The 15,163-nt window shown below is 58.2% G+C and overlaps 1 protein-coding gene across 3 annotated transcripts in view; it reads left to right on the top strand.

Annotated features, from left to right (window-relative positions):
- The first annotated feature begins 332 nt into the window (after window positions 1-332).
- Window positions 333-15,163, top strand: part of TIRAP (TIR domain containing adaptor protein) — a 34,814-nt gene continuing 19,983 nt past the window's right edge. For 2 of the 3 annotated variants that reach the window (XM_063943685.1, XM_063943684.1), the window contains exon 1: window positions 333-586. The gene's annotated coding sequence lies outside the window, so the exon portion shown is untranslated. Of the gene's footprint in view, window positions 587-13,884; window positions 14,118-15,163 lie in introns of those variants that run through there. The other variant, XM_063943683.1, reaches the window with a different exon arrangement.

Raw genomic sequence — 15,163 nt, 5'->3', positions numbered from 1 at the left:
CGATCAGGCCTGAATTACCGACATAGGGGGTAATTCCAAATTGATTGCAGCAGGATATTTTTTAGCAGTTGGGCAAAACCATGTGCACTGCAGGGGGGGGCAGATATAACATGTGCAGAAAGAGTTAGATTTGGGTGGGTTATTTTCTTTCTGTGTAGGGTAAATACTGGCTGCTTTATTTTTACACTGCAACTAGATTGCAGATTGAACTCACCCCACCCAAATCTAACTCTCTCTGCACATGTTATATCTGCCCCCCCTGCAGTACACATGGTTTTGCCCAACTGCTAAAGAATTTCCTGCTGCGATCAACTTGGAATTGCCCCCATAGTTCCAAGCCAGGTTTGACCTGGGACAGCCCCATTTCCACCGTGGCACCAATCCTGGTTATACCCGGATCGGCGCTGTTCACATGGCACACGGGTGCAGTGCCGGTGCTTGGAGATGACGACCAGGGTTACCAGTTCACACTGCAGCTCACACGGGTAAAACCCTGCTAGGTACCAAGGAAGGATTCCCGAGTGACTGGACCGGGTTGGACCCTTTTCCACTGACCAAAATCCCAGGTTGCTGTGCAGTATCACAGGTCAGTGGAATACGGGTATTGTGGTATTCTTGGTACATCTGACCCAGGCACGTGAAGGGGAGGGAGCAAAAATGTGATTTCTTTTTCAGACGCATCTTGTGCTTACGTTTGTATCCAGCTCTGCAAAAGGCCTTTGTTCCTTGTAACATGCCCTCATTAATTTTAATATTGTTCTGATTAACCTGTATACTTTATATTATAAGCTATTTCATTTATCAGAACTGCTAATGTCCAGGGGCCCTGGGAAGCCTGTAGGAGACGCTAATGTCCAGGGGCCCTGGTAATCCTGTAGGAGACGCTAATGTCCAGGGGCCCTGGTAATCCTGTACGAGATGCTAATGTCCAGGGGCCCTGGGAAGCCTGTACGAGATGCTAATGTCCAGAGGCCCTGGGAAGCCTGTACGAGACGCTAATGTCCAGGGGCCCTGGGATCCTGTACGAGACACTAATGTCCAGGGGCCCCGGGAAGCCTGTATGAGACGCTAATGTCCAGGGGCCCTGGTAATCCTGTAGGAGACGCTAATGTCCAGGGGCCCTGGTATTCCTGTAGGAGACGCTAATGTCCAGGGGCCCTGGGAAGCCTGTACGATATGCTAATGTCCAGAGGCCCTGGGATCCTGTACGAGACACTAATGTCCAGGGGCCCCGGGAAGCCTGTATGAGACGCTAATGTCCAGGGGCCCTGGGAAGCCTGTACGAGACACTAATGTCCAGGGCCCCTGGGAAGCCTGTACGAGACGCTAATGTCCAGGAGCCCTGGGAAGCCTGTACGAGACGCTAATGTCCAGGGGCCCTGGGAAGCCTGTACGAGACACTAATGTCCAGGGCCCCTGGGAAGCCTGTACGAGACGCTAATGTCCAGGAGCCCTGGGAAGCCTGTACGAGACGCTAATGTCCAGGAGCCCTAGGAAGCCTGTACGAGACACTAATGTCCAGGGCCCCTGGGAAGCCTGTACGAGACGCTAATGTCCAGGAGCCCTGGGAAGCCTGTACGAGACGCTAATGTCCAGGAGCCCTGGGAAGCCTGTATGAGACGCTAATGTCCAGGGGCCCTGGGAAGCCTGAACAAGACGCTGATGTCCAGGGGCCCTGGGAAGCCTGTACGAGACGCTAATATCCAGGGGCCCTGGCAAGCCTGTACCAGACGCTAAGGTCCAGGGGCCCTGGGATCCTGTACGAGACACTAATGTCTAGGGGCCCTGGGAAACCTGTACGAGACGCTAATGTCCAGGGGCCCCGGGAAGCCTGTATGAGACGCTAATGTCCAGAGGCCCTGGGATCCTGTACGAGACACTAATGTCCGGAGGCCCTGGGAAACCTGTACGAGACGCTAATGTCCATAGGCCCTGGGAAGCCTGTACGAGACGCTAATGTCCAGGGGCCCCGGGAAGCCTGTACGAGACGCTAATGTCCAGGAGCCCTGGGAAGCCTGTATGAGACGCTAATGTCCAGGGGCCCTGGGAAGCCTGAACAAGACGCTGATGTCCAGGGGCCCTGGTAATCCTGTATGAGACGCTAATGTCCAGGGGCCCTGGTAATCCTGTAGGAGACGCTAATATCCATGGGCCCTGGGAAGCCTGTACGAGACGCTAATGTCCAGGGGCCCTGGGAAGCCTGTACGAGACGCTAATGTCCAGAGGCCCTGGGATCCTGTACGAGACACTAATGTCCAGGGGCCCCCGGAAGCCTGTACGAGACCCTAATGTCCTGAGGCCCTGGGATCCTGTACGAGACGCTAATGTCCATAGGCCCTGGGAAGCCTGTACGAGACGCTAATGTCCATAGGCCCTGGGAAGCCTGTACGAGACGCTAATGTCCATAGGCCCTGGGAAGCCTGTACGAGACGCTAATGTCCATAGGCCCTGGGAAGCCTGTACGAGACGCTAATGTCCATAGGCCCTGGGAAGCCTGTACGAGACCCTAATGTCCAGGAGCCCTGGGAAGCCTGAACGAGACGCTAATGTCCAGGGGCCCTGGGATCCTGTACGAGATGCTAATATCCAGGGGCCCCGGGAAGCCTGTATGAGACACTAATGTCCAGGGGCCCTGGTAATCCTGTACGAGACGCTAATGTCCAGGAGCCCTGGGAAGCCTGTACGAGACGCTAATGTCGAGAGGTCATGGGAAGCCTGTACGAGACGCTGATGTCCAGGGCCACTTGGAAGCCTGTATGAGACTCTAATGTCCGGAGGCCCTGGGAAACCTGTACGAGACGCTAATGTCCAGGGGCCCTGGGAAGTCTGAATGAGACGCTAATGTCCAGGGGCCCTGGGAAGCCTGTATGAGTGTCCAGGGGCCCTGGTAAGCCTGTATGAGACGCTAATGTCCAGGGGCCCTGGTAATCCTGTACGAGACCCTAATGTCCAGGGGCCCTGGTAATCCTGTACGAGACCCTAATGTCCAGGGGCCCTGGTAATCCTGTAGGAGACGCTAATGTCCAGGGGCCCTGGGAAGCCTGTACGAGATGCTAATGTCCAGGGCCCCTGGGAAGCCTGTACGAGACGCTAATGTCCATAGGCCCTGGGAAGCCTGTACGAGATGCTAATGTCCAGAGGCCCTGGGATCCTGTATGAGACGCTAATGTCCAGGGGCCCCGGGAAGCCTGTATGAGACGCTAATGTCCAGGGGCCCTGGTAATCCTGTAGGAGACGCTAATGTCCAGGGGCCCTGGTAATCCTGTAGGAGACGCTAATGTCCAGGGGCCCTGGGAAGCCTGTACGATATGCTAATGTCCAGAGGCCCTGGGATCCTGTACGAGACACTAATGTCCAGGGGCCCCGGGAAGCCTGTATGAGACGCTAATGTCCAGGGGCCCTGGGAAGCCTGTACGAGACACTAATGTCCAGGGCCCCTGGGAAGCCTGTACGAGACGCTAATGTCCAGGAGCCCTGGGAAGCCTGTACGAGACGCTAATGTCCAGGAGCCCTGGGAAGCCTGTATGAGACGCTAATGTCCAGGGGCCCTGGGAAGCCTGAACAAGACGCTGATGTCCAGGGGCCCTGGGAAGCCTGTACGAGACGCTAATATCCAGGGGCCCTGGCAAGCCTGTACCAGACGCTAAGGTCCAGGGGCCCTGGGATCCTGTACGAGACACTAATGTCTAGGGGCCCTGGGAAACCTGTACGAGACGCTAATGTCCATAGGCCCTGGGAAGCCTGTACGAGACGCTAATGTCCAGGGCCCCTGGGAAGCCTGTACGAGACGCTAATGTCCATAGGCCCTGGGAAGCCTGTACAAGACGCTAATGTCCAGGGGCCCTGGTAATCCTGTACGAGACCCTAATGTCCAGGGGCCCTGGTAATCCTGTAGGAGACGCTAATGTCCAGGGGCCCTGGGAAGCCTGTACGAGATGCTAATGTCCAGGGCCCCTGGGAAGCCTGTACGAGACGCTAATGTCCATAGGCCCTGGGAAGCCTGTACGAGATGCTAATGTCCAGAGGCCCTGGGATCCTGTATGAGACGCTAATGTCCAGGGGCCCCGGGAAGCCTGTACGAGACCCTAATGTCCAGGGGCCCTGGTAATCCTGTACGAGACGCTAATGTCCAGGGGCCCTGGGAAGCCTGTATGAGACGCTAATGTCCAGGGGCCCTGGGAAGCCTGAACAAGACGCTGATGTCCAGGGGCCCTGGTAATCCTGTACGAGACGCTAATGTCCAGGGGCCCTGGGAAGCCTGTACGAGACGCTAATATCCAGGGGCCCTGGCAAGCCTGTACCAGACGCTGATGTCCAGGGGCCCTGGGATCCTGTACGAGACACTAATGTCCAGGGGCCCCGGGAAGCCTGTAGGAGACGCTAATGTCCAGGGGCCCTGGTAATCCTGTAGGAGACGCTAATGTCCAGGGGCCCTGGTAAGCCTGTACGAGACGCTAATGTTCAGGGGCCCCGGGAAGCCTGTACGATATGCTAATGTCCAGAGGCCCTGGGATCCTGTACGAGACGCTAATGTCCAGGGGCCCCGGGAAGCCTGTACGAGACGCTGATGTCCAGGGGCCCTGGTAATCCTGTAGGAGACACTAATGTCCAGGGACCCTGGTAATCCTGTAGGAGACGCTAATGTCCAGGGGCCCTGGTAAGCCTGTACGAAGCGCTAATGTCCAGGGGCCCTGGAAAGCCTGTACGAGGCGCTAATGTCCAGGGGCCCTGGGATCCAGTACGAGACGCTGATGTGACTGTCCAGGGACCCTGGTAATCCTGTAGGAGACGCTAATGTCCAGGGGCCCTGGTAATCCTGTAGGAGACGCTAATGTCCAGGGGCCCTGGGAAGCCTGTACGAGACGCTAATATCCAGAGGCCTCGGGAAGCCTGTACGAGACGCTAATGTCCAGGAGCCCTGGGAAGCCTGTATGAGACGCTAATGTCCAGGGGCCCTGGTAATCCTGTAGGAGACGCTAATGTCCAGGGGCCCTGGTAATCCTGTAGGAGACGCTAATGTCCAGGGCCCCTGGGAAGCCTGTACGAGACGCTAATGTCCATAGGCCCTGGGAAGCCTGTACAAGACGCTAATGTCCAGGGGCCCTGGTAATCCTGTACGAGACCCTAATGTCCAGGGGCCCTGGTAATCCTGTAGGAGACGCTAATGTCCAGGGGCCCTGGGAAGCCTGTACGAGATGCTAATGTCCAGGGCCCCTGGGAAGCCTGTACGAGACGCTAATGTCCATAGGCCCTGGGAAGCCTGTACGAGATGCTAATGTCCAGAGGCCCTGGGATCCTGTATGAGACGCTAATGTCCGGGGGCCCCGGGAAGCCTGTACGAGACCCTAATGTCCAGGGGCCCTGGTAATCCTGTACGAGACGCTAATGTCCAGGGGCCCTGGGAAGTCTGAATGAGACGCTAATGTCCAGGGTCCCTGGGAAGCCTGTATGAGTGTCCAGGGGCCCTGGTTAGCCTGTACGAGACACTAGTGTCCAGGGGCCCTGGTAAGCCTGTACGAGACACTAGTGTCCAGGGGCCCTGGGAAGCCTGTACGAGACGCTAATGTCCAGGGGCCCTGGGAAGCCTGTACAAGATGCTAATGTCTAGAGGCCCTGGGAAGCCTGTACGAGACGCTAATGTCCAGGGGCCCTGGGAAGCCTCTACGAGACGCTGATGTCCAGGAGCCCTGGGATCCTGTACGAGACGCTAATGTCCAGGGGCCCTGGGAAGCCTGTACGAGACGCTAATGTCCAGGGGCCCTGGTAATCCTGTAGGAGACCCTGATGTCCAGGGGCCCTGGGAAGCCTGTACGAGACGCTAATGTCCAGGGGCCCTGGTAATCCTGTAGGAGACACTAATGTCCAGGGGCCCTGGTAATCCTGTACGAAGCGCTAATGTCCAGGGGCCCTGGGAAGTCTGAATGAGACGCTAATGTCCAGGGTCCCTGGGAAGCCTGTATGAGTGTCCAGGGGCCCTGGTTAGCCTGTACGAGACACTAGTGTCCGGGGGCCCTGGGAAGCCTCTACGAGATGCTGATGTCCAGGGGCCCTGGGAAGCCTGTACGAGACGCTAATGTCCAGGGGCCCTGGGAAGCCTGTACGAGATGCTAATGTCCAGGGGCCCTGGGAAGCCTGTACAAGATGCTAATGTCTAGAGGCCCTGGGAAGCCTGTACGAGACGCTAATGTCCAGGGGCCCTGGGAAGCCTCTACGAGATGCTGATGTCCAGGAGCCCTGGGATCCTGTACGAGACGCTAATGTCCAGGGGCCCTGGGAAGCCTGTACGAGACGCTAATGTCCAGGGGCCCTGGTAATCCTGTAGGAGACCCTGATGTCCAGGGGCCCTGGGAAGCCTGTACGAGACGCTAATGACCAGGGGCCCTGGTAATCCTGTAGGAGACCCTGATGTCCAGGGGCCCTGGGAAGCCTGTACGAGACGCTAATGTCCTGGGGCCCTGGTAATCCTGTAGGAGACACTAATGTCCAGGGGCCCTGGTAAGCCTGTACGAAGCGCTAATGTCCAGGGGCCCTGGAAAGCCTGTACGAGGCGCTAATGTCCAGGGGCCCTGGGATCCAGTACGAGACGCTGATGTGACTGTCCAGGGGCCCTGGTAATCCTGTACGAGACCCTAATGTCCAGGGGCCCTGGTAATCCTGTAGGAGACGCTAATGTCCAGGGGCCCTGGGAAGCCTGTACGAGATGCTAATGTCCAGGGCCCCTGGGAAGCCTGTACGAGACGCTAATGTCCATAGGCCCTGGGAAGCCTGTACGAGATGCTAATGTCCAGAGGCCCTGGGATCCTGTATGAGACGCTAATGTCCAGGGGCCCCGGGAAGCCTGTATGAGACGCTAATGTCCAGGGGCCCTGGTAATCCTGTAGGAGACGCTAATGTCCAGGGGCCCTGGTATTCCTGTAGGAGACGCTAATGTCCAGGGGCCCTGGGAAGCCTGTACGATATGCTAATGTCCAGAGGCCCTGGGATCCTGTACGAGACACTAATGTCCAGGGGCCCCGGGAAGCCTGTAGGAGACGCTAATGTCCAGGGGCCCTGGGAAGCCTGTACGAGACGCTAATGTCCAGGGCCCTGGGAAGCCTGTACGAGACGCTAATATCCAGAGGCCTCGGGAAGCCTGTACGAGACGCTAATGTCCAGGAGCCCTGGGAAGCCTGTATGAGACGCTAATGTCCAGGGGCCCTGGTAATCCTGTAGGAGACGCTAATGTCCAGGGCCCCTGGGAAGCCTGTACGAGACGCTAATGTCCATAGGCCCTGGGAAGCCTGTACGAGATGCTAATGTCCAGAGGCCCTGGGATCCTGTATGAGACGCTAATGTCCGGGGGCCCCGGGAAGCCTGTACGAGACCCTAATGTCCAGGGGCCCTGGTAATCCTGTACGAGACGCTAATGTCCAGGGGCCCTGGGAAGTCTGAATGAGACGCTAATGTCCAGGGTCCCTGGGAAGCCTGTATGAGTGTCCAGGGGCCCTGGTAAGCCTGTACGAGACACTAGTGTCCAGGGGCCCTGGGAAGCCTGTACGAGACGCTAAAGTCCGGGGGCCCTGGGAAGCCTCTACGAGATGCTGATGTCCAGGGGCCCTGGGAAGCCTGTACGAGACGCTAATGTCTAGAGGCCCTGGGAAGCCTGTACGAGACGCTAATGTTCAGGGGCCCTGGGAAGCCTGTACGAGACGCTAATGTCCAGGGGCCCTGGGAAGCCTCTACGAGACGCTGATGTCCAGGAGCCCTGGGATCCTGTACGAGACGCTAATGTCCAGGGGCCCTGGGAAGCCTGTATGAGACGCTAATGTCCAGGGGCCCTGGGAAACCTGTACGAGACGCTAATGTCCAGAGGCCCTGGTAATCCTGTAGGAGACGCTGATGTCCAGGGCCCCTTGGAAGCCTGTATGAGACTCTAATGTCCGGAGGCCCTGGGAAACCTGTACGAGACGCTAATGTCTAGGGGCCCTGGTAAGCCTGTACGAGACGCTAATGTCCAGGGGCCCTGGGAAGTCTGGACGAGACGCTAATGTCCAGGGGCCCTGGGAAGCCTGTATGAGTGTCCAGGGGCCCTGTGAAGCCTGTACGAGACGCTGATGTCCAGGGGCCCTGGAAAGCCTGTACGAGACGCTGATGTCCAGGGGCCCTGGTAATCCTGTAGGAGACGCTGATGTCCAGGGGCCCTGGTAATCCTGTAGGAGACGCTAATGTCTAGAGGCCCTGGGAAACCTGTACGAGACGCTATTGTCTAGAGTCCCTGGGAAGCCTGTATGAGACGCTAATGTCCAGGGGCCCTGGGAAGCCTGTACGAGACGCTAATGTCCAGGGGCCCTGGGAAACCTGTACGAGATGCTGATGTCCAGGTGCCCTGGGAAGCCTGTACGAGACACTGATGTCCAGGGGCCCTGGAAAGCCTGTACGAGACACTGATGTCCAGGGGCCCTGGGAAGCCTGAACGAGACCCTGATGTCCAGGGGCCCTGGGAAGCCTGTACGAGACGCTAATGACCAGGGGCCCTGGGAAGCCTGTACGAGACGCCGATGTCCAGGGGCCCTGGGAAGCCTGTACGAGACGCCAATGTCCAGGGGCCCTGGGAAGCCTGTACAAGATGCTAATGTCTAGAGGCCCTGGGAAGCCTGTACGAGACGCTATTGTCCAGGGGCCCTGGGAAGCCTGTATGAGACGCTAATGTCCAGAGGCCCTGGGATCCTGTATGAGACGCTATTGTCCAGGGGCCCTGGGAAGCCTGTACGAGACGCTAATGTCCAGGGGCCCCGGGAAGCCTGTACGAGACGCTAATGTCCAGGGGCCCTGGGAAGCCTGTATGAGACGCTAATGTCCAGGGGCCCTGGGAAGCCTGTATGAGTGTCCAGGGGCCCTGGTAAGCCTGTACGAGACACTAGTGTCCAGGGGCCCTGGTAAGCCTGTACGAGACACTAGTGTCCAGGGGCCCTGGGAAGCCTGTACGAGACGCTAAAGTCCGGGGGCCCTGGAAAGCCTCTACGAGATGCTGATGTCCAGGGGCCCTGGGAAGCCTGTACGAGACGCTAATGTCTAGAGGCCCTGGGAAGCCTGTACGAGACGCTAATGTCCAGGGGCCCTGGGAAGCCTCTACGAGACGCTGATGTCCAGGGGCCCTGGGATCCTCGACGAGACGCTAATGTCCAGGGGCCCTGGGAAGCCTGTACGAGACGCTAATGTCCAGGGGCCCTGGGAAACCTGTACGAGACGCTAATGTCCAGAGGCCCTGGGATCCTGTAGGAGACGCTGATGTCCAGGGCCCCTTGGAAGCCTGTATGAGACTCTAATGTCCGGAGGCCCTGGGAAGTCTGGACGAGACGCTAATGTCCAGGGGCCCTGGGAAGCCTGTATGAGTGTCCAGGGGCCCTGTGAAGCCTGTACGAGACACTAGTGTCCAGGGGCCCTGGGAAGCCTCTACGAGACGCTGATGTCCAGGGGCCCTGGGAAGCATGTACGAGACGCTAATGTCCAGGGGCCCTGGGAAGCCTGTACAAGATGCTAATGTCCAGGGGCCCTGGTAAGCCTGCACGAGACGCTGATGTCCAGGGGCCCTGGTAATCCTGTAGGAGACACTAATGTCCAGGGGCCCTGGTAAGCCTGTACGAGGCGCTAATGTCCAGGGGCCCTGGAAAGCCTGTACGAGACGCTAATGTCCAGGGGCCCTGGGAAGCCTGTACGAGACGCTAATGTCCAGGGGCCCTGGTAAGCCTGCACGAGACGCTAATGTCCAGGGGCCCTGGTAATCCTGTACGAGTGTCCAGGGGCCCTGGGAAGCCTGTACGAGTATCCAGGGGCTCTGGGAAGCCTGTACGAGACGCTAATGTCCAGAGGCCCTGGGATCCTGTATGAGACGCTATTGTCCAGGGGCCCTGGGAAGCCTGTATGAGACGCTAATGTCCAGAGGCCCTGGGATCCTGTATGAGACGCTATTGTCCAGGGGCCCTGGGAAGCCTGTACGAGACGCTAATGTCCAGGGGCCCCGGGAAGCCTGTACGAGACGCTAATGTCCAGGGGCCCTGGGAAGCCTGTATGAGACGCTAATGTCCAGGGGCCCTGGGAAGCCTGTACGAGACGCTGATGTCCAGGGGCCCTGGGAAGCCTGTAGGAGACACTAATGTCCAGGGGCCCTGGGAAGCCTGTAGGAAACGCTAATGTCCAGGGGCCCTGGTAAGCCTGTACGAGGCGCTAATGTCCAGGGGCCCTGGAAAGCCTGTACGAGGCGCTAATGTCCAGGGGCCCTGGGATCCAGTACGAGACGCTGATGTGAATGTCCAGGGGCCCTGTTTATCCTGTAGGAGACGCTAATGTCCAGGGGCCCTGGGAAACCTGTACGAGACGCTAATGTCCAGGGGCCCTGGGAAGCCTGTACGAGACACTAATGTCCAGGGGCCCTGGCAAGCCTGTACGAGACGCTAATGTCCAGGGGCCCTGGCAAGCCTGTACGAGACGCTAATGTCCAGGGGCCCTGGTAAGCCTGCACGAGACGCTAATGTCCAGGGGCCCTGGTAATCCTGTAGGAGACGCTAATGTCCAGGGGCCCTGGAAAGCCTGTACGAGACGCTAATGTCCAGGGGCCGTGGGAAGCCTATACGAGACGCTAATGTCCAGAGGCCCTAGGATCCTGTACGAGATGCTAATGTCCAGGGGCCCTGGGATCCTGTACGAGACGCTAATGTCCAGGGGCCCTGGGATCCTGTACGAGACACTAATGTCCAGGGGCCCTGGTAATCCTAAACGAGGCGCTAATGTCCAGGGGCCCTGGGAAGCCTGTATGAGTGTCCAGGGGCCCTGGGAAGCCTGTACGAGCACTAGTGTCCAGGGGCCCTGGGAAGCCTGTATGAGACGCTTATGTCCAGGGGCCCTGGGAAGCCTGTACGAGGCGCTAATGTCCAGGGGCCCTGGAAAGCCTGTACGAGACGCTAATGTCCAGGGCCCCTGGGAAGCCTGTACGAGACGCTAATGTCCAGGAGCCCTGGGAAGCCTGTACGAAACGCTAATGTCCAGGAGCCCTGGGAAGCCTGTACGAGACGCTAATGTCCAGAGGCCCTGGGATCCTGTATGAGACGCTATTGTCCAGGGGCCCTGGGAAGCCTGTAAGAGACGCTAATGTCCAGGGGATCTGGGAAGCCTGTACGAGACGCTAATGTCCAGGAGCCCTGGGAAGCCTGTACGAGATGCTAATGTCCAGGAGCCCTGGGAAGCCTGTATGAGACGCTAATGTCCAGGGCCCCTGGGAAGCCTGTATGAGACGCTAATGTCCAGGGCCCCTGGGAAGCCTGTACGAGACGCTAATGTCCAGGGGCCCTGGGAAGCCTGTACGAGACGCTAATGTCCAGGGGCCCTGGGTAGCCTGTACGAGACGCTGATGTCCAGGGGCCCTGGTAAGCCTGTATGAGACGCTAATGTCCAGGGGCCCTGGTAAGCCTGTACGAGACGCTAATGTCCAGGGGCCCTGGGAAGCCTGTACGAGACGCTAATGTCCAGGAGCCCTGGGAAGCCTGTACGAGACGCTAATGTCCAGGAGCCCTGGGAAGCCTGTACGAGACGCTAATGTCCAGGGCCCCTGGGAAGCCTGTACGAGACGCTAATGTCCAGGGGCTCTGGGAAGCCTGTACGAGACGCTAATGTCCAGGGCCCCTGGGAAGCCTGTACGAGACGCTAATGTCCAGGGGCTCTGGGAAGCCTGTACGAGACGCTAATGTCCAGGGCCCCTGGGAAGCCTGTACGAGACGCTAATGTCCAGGGGCTCTGGGAAGCCTGTACGAGACGCTAATGTCCAGGGGCCCTGGTAATCCTGTACGAGACGTAACACAACAGGTTCTGACCTGACAGCGCTGTGACATCTCCATGCACGTGACTCATATTTATATAACACAGGAATGTGGCAGTCTCCCAATAATGGTATTAAGAGATATGAAATAATGATATCAAGAGATATGAGTAAAATGTTATCTGTATACAAACACTGTCTTCATTTAAAGCACGTCTCATGTAAAGCCTGCACAGGGATACCTGGGTATAGGAATACTGGGGCACTGGGCACCTCACACTGGGAATACTGGGAAAATGACAGAGTACCTGAGGCTGGGAATACTGGGGCACTGGCCGGTGACTGGGAATACTGGGACACTGGCCGGTGACTGGGAATACTGGGGTACTGGCCGGTGACTGGGAATACTGGGGTACTGGCTGGTGACTGGGAATACTGGGGTCCTGGCCGGTGACTGGGAATACTGGCTGGTGACTGGGAATACTGGGGCACTGGCTGGTGACTGTGAATACTGGGGCACTGGCCGGTGACTGGGAATACTGGGGCACTGGCCGGTGACTGGGAATACTGGGGTCCTGGCTGGTGACTGGGAATACTGGGGTCCTGGCTGGCGACTGGGAATACTGGGGCACTGGCCGGTGACTGGGAATACTGGCTGGCGACTGGGAATACTGGGGCACTGGCCGGTGACTGGGAATACTGGGGCACTGGCCGGTGACTGGGAATACTAGGGCACTGGCCGGTGATTGGTAATACTGGGGCACTGGCCGGTGACTGGTAATACTGGGGTACTGGCCGGTGACTGGGAATACTGGGGCACTGGCCGGTGACTGGGAATACTGGGGTACTGGCCGGTGACTGGGAATACTGGGGCACTGGCCGGTGACTGGGAATACTGGAGCAGTGGCCGGTAACTGAGAATACTAGGGTACTGTCCGGTGACTGGGAATACTGGGGTCCTGGCCGGTGACTGGGAATACTGGGGTACTGGCCGGTGACTGGGAATACTGGGGCACTGGCCGGTGACTGGGAATACTGGGACACTGGCCGGCGACTGGTAATACTGGGGCACTGGCCGGTGACTGGGAATACTGGGGCACTGGCCGGTGACTGGGAATACTGGGGCACTGTCCGGTGACTGGGAATACTGGGGCACTGTCCGGTGACTGGGAATACTGGGGTCCTGGCCGGTGACTGGGAATACTGGCTGGTGACTGGGAATACTGGGGTACTGGCCGGTGACTGGGAATACTGGGGCACTGGCCGGTGACTGGGAATACTGGGGCACTGGCTGGTGACTGGGAATACTGGGGTACTGGCCGGTGACTGGGAATACTGGGGCACTGGCCGGTGACTGGGAATACTGGGGCACTGTCCGGTGACTGGGAATACTGGGGCACTGGCCGGTGACTGGTAATACTGGGGCACTGGCCGGTGACTGGGAATACTGGGGCACTGGCCGGTGACTGGGAATACTGGGGCACTGGCCAGTGACTGGGAATACTGGCTGGTGACTGGGAATACTGGGACACTGGCTGGTGACTGGGAATACTGGGGCACTGGCTGGTGACTGGGAATACTGGGACACTGGCCGGTGACTGGGAATACTGGGGCACTGGCTGGTGACTGGGAATACTGGGACACTGGCTGGTGACTGGGAATACTGGGGCACTGGCCGGTGACTGGGAATGCTGGGGCACTGGCCGGTGACTGGTAATACTGGGACACTGGCTGGTGACTGGGGCACTGGCCGGTGACTGGGAATACTGGGACACTGGCCGGTGACTGGTAATACTGGGACACTGGCTGGTGACTGGTAGTGGTAATACTGGGACACTGGCTGGTGACTGGGGCACTGGCCGGTGACTGGGAATACTGGGACACTGGCTGGTGACTGGTAATACTGGGACACACTGGCTGGTGACTGGGGCACTGGGAATACTGGGACACTGGCTGGTGACTGGGGCACTGGTGACTGGGAATACTGGGACACTGGGGCAAACAAATACTGGGACACTGGCTGGTGACTGGGAATACTGGGGCACTGGCCGGTGATTGGGAATACTGGGGCACTGTCCGGTGACTGGGGAGCAGGTGAAGGGGAGGCGGCGGGTAGAAAGTGAAAGCGGCTGGAGATGGGCGGCCCCTGTGCCTCTGTCACTCCCCCGGAGGCTGCGGCCTTCCTCCTCCTGCCGGCGGGCGGTGCTAGAGCGGGCACAGGACTGCACATGAGTCTGCCACCAGCGGCTAGTAGGGAAGGGGCAGCGCCCTCCGTGCCACAGACAGCGGAGATGAGCGGGGCAGAGACGCAGCAACCGCCGGGGAGCAGGTGAGGACGCTCCGGGCATAATGCACCCGCTCAGCCCGCAGCCTGGTGACGGCAGCCCTGAACAGATGGCATACAACAACGGGCACACTGACACATATACAGCCAGCACCGGGCATACTGACACATATACAGACAGGACAGGGCACACTGACACATATACAGCCAGGACCGGACACACTGACACATATACAGAGACAGCACCAGGCACACTGACACATATACAGCCAGGACCGGGCACACTGACACATATACAGAGACAGCACCAGGCACACTGACACATATACAGCCAGGACCGGACACACTGACACATATACAGAGACAGCACCAGGCACACTGACCCATATACAGCCAGGACCGGGCACACTGACCCATATACAGCCAGGACCGGGCACACTGACACATATACAGCCAGGACCGGGCACACTGACACATATACAGCCAGGACCGGGTACACTGACACATATACAGACAGGACCGGGCACACTGACACATATACAGCCAGCACCGGGCACACTGACACATATACAGAGACAGGACCTGGCACACTGACACATATACAGAGACAGGACCTGGCACACTGACACATATACAGCCTGGACCGGGCACACTGTCACACATACAGGACAGGGCACACTGACACACATACAGGACAGGGCACACTGACACACATACAGGACAGGGCACACTGACACACATACAGGACCTGACACATATACAGAGACAGCATCGGGCACACTGACACATATACAGACAGGACCGGGCATACTGACACATATACAGACAGGACCGGGCACACTGATACATATACAGAGACAGGACCTGGCACACTGACACATATACAGCCTGGACCGGGCACACTGACACACATACAGGACAGGGCACACTGACACATATACAGAGACAGCATCGGGCACACTGACACAGATAGGACTGGGCATACTGACACATATACAGATAGGACTGGGCATACTGACACATATACAGATAGGACTGGGCATATTGACACATATACAGATAGGACTGGGCATACTGACACATATACAGAC

This window comes from Pseudophryne corroboree, chromosome 10 (assembly GCF_028390025.1).
Source record: "Pseudophryne corroboree isolate aPseCor3 chromosome 10, aPseCor3.hap2, whole genome shotgun sequence".
In the NCBI taxonomy this organism is placed as follows: domain Eukaryota; kingdom Metazoa; phylum Chordata; class Amphibia; order Anura; family Myobatrachidae; genus Pseudophryne; species Pseudophryne corroboree.
Note: the sequence above shows the minus strand (reverse complement) of the source record. Positions and strands in the feature narration are given on the sequence as shown.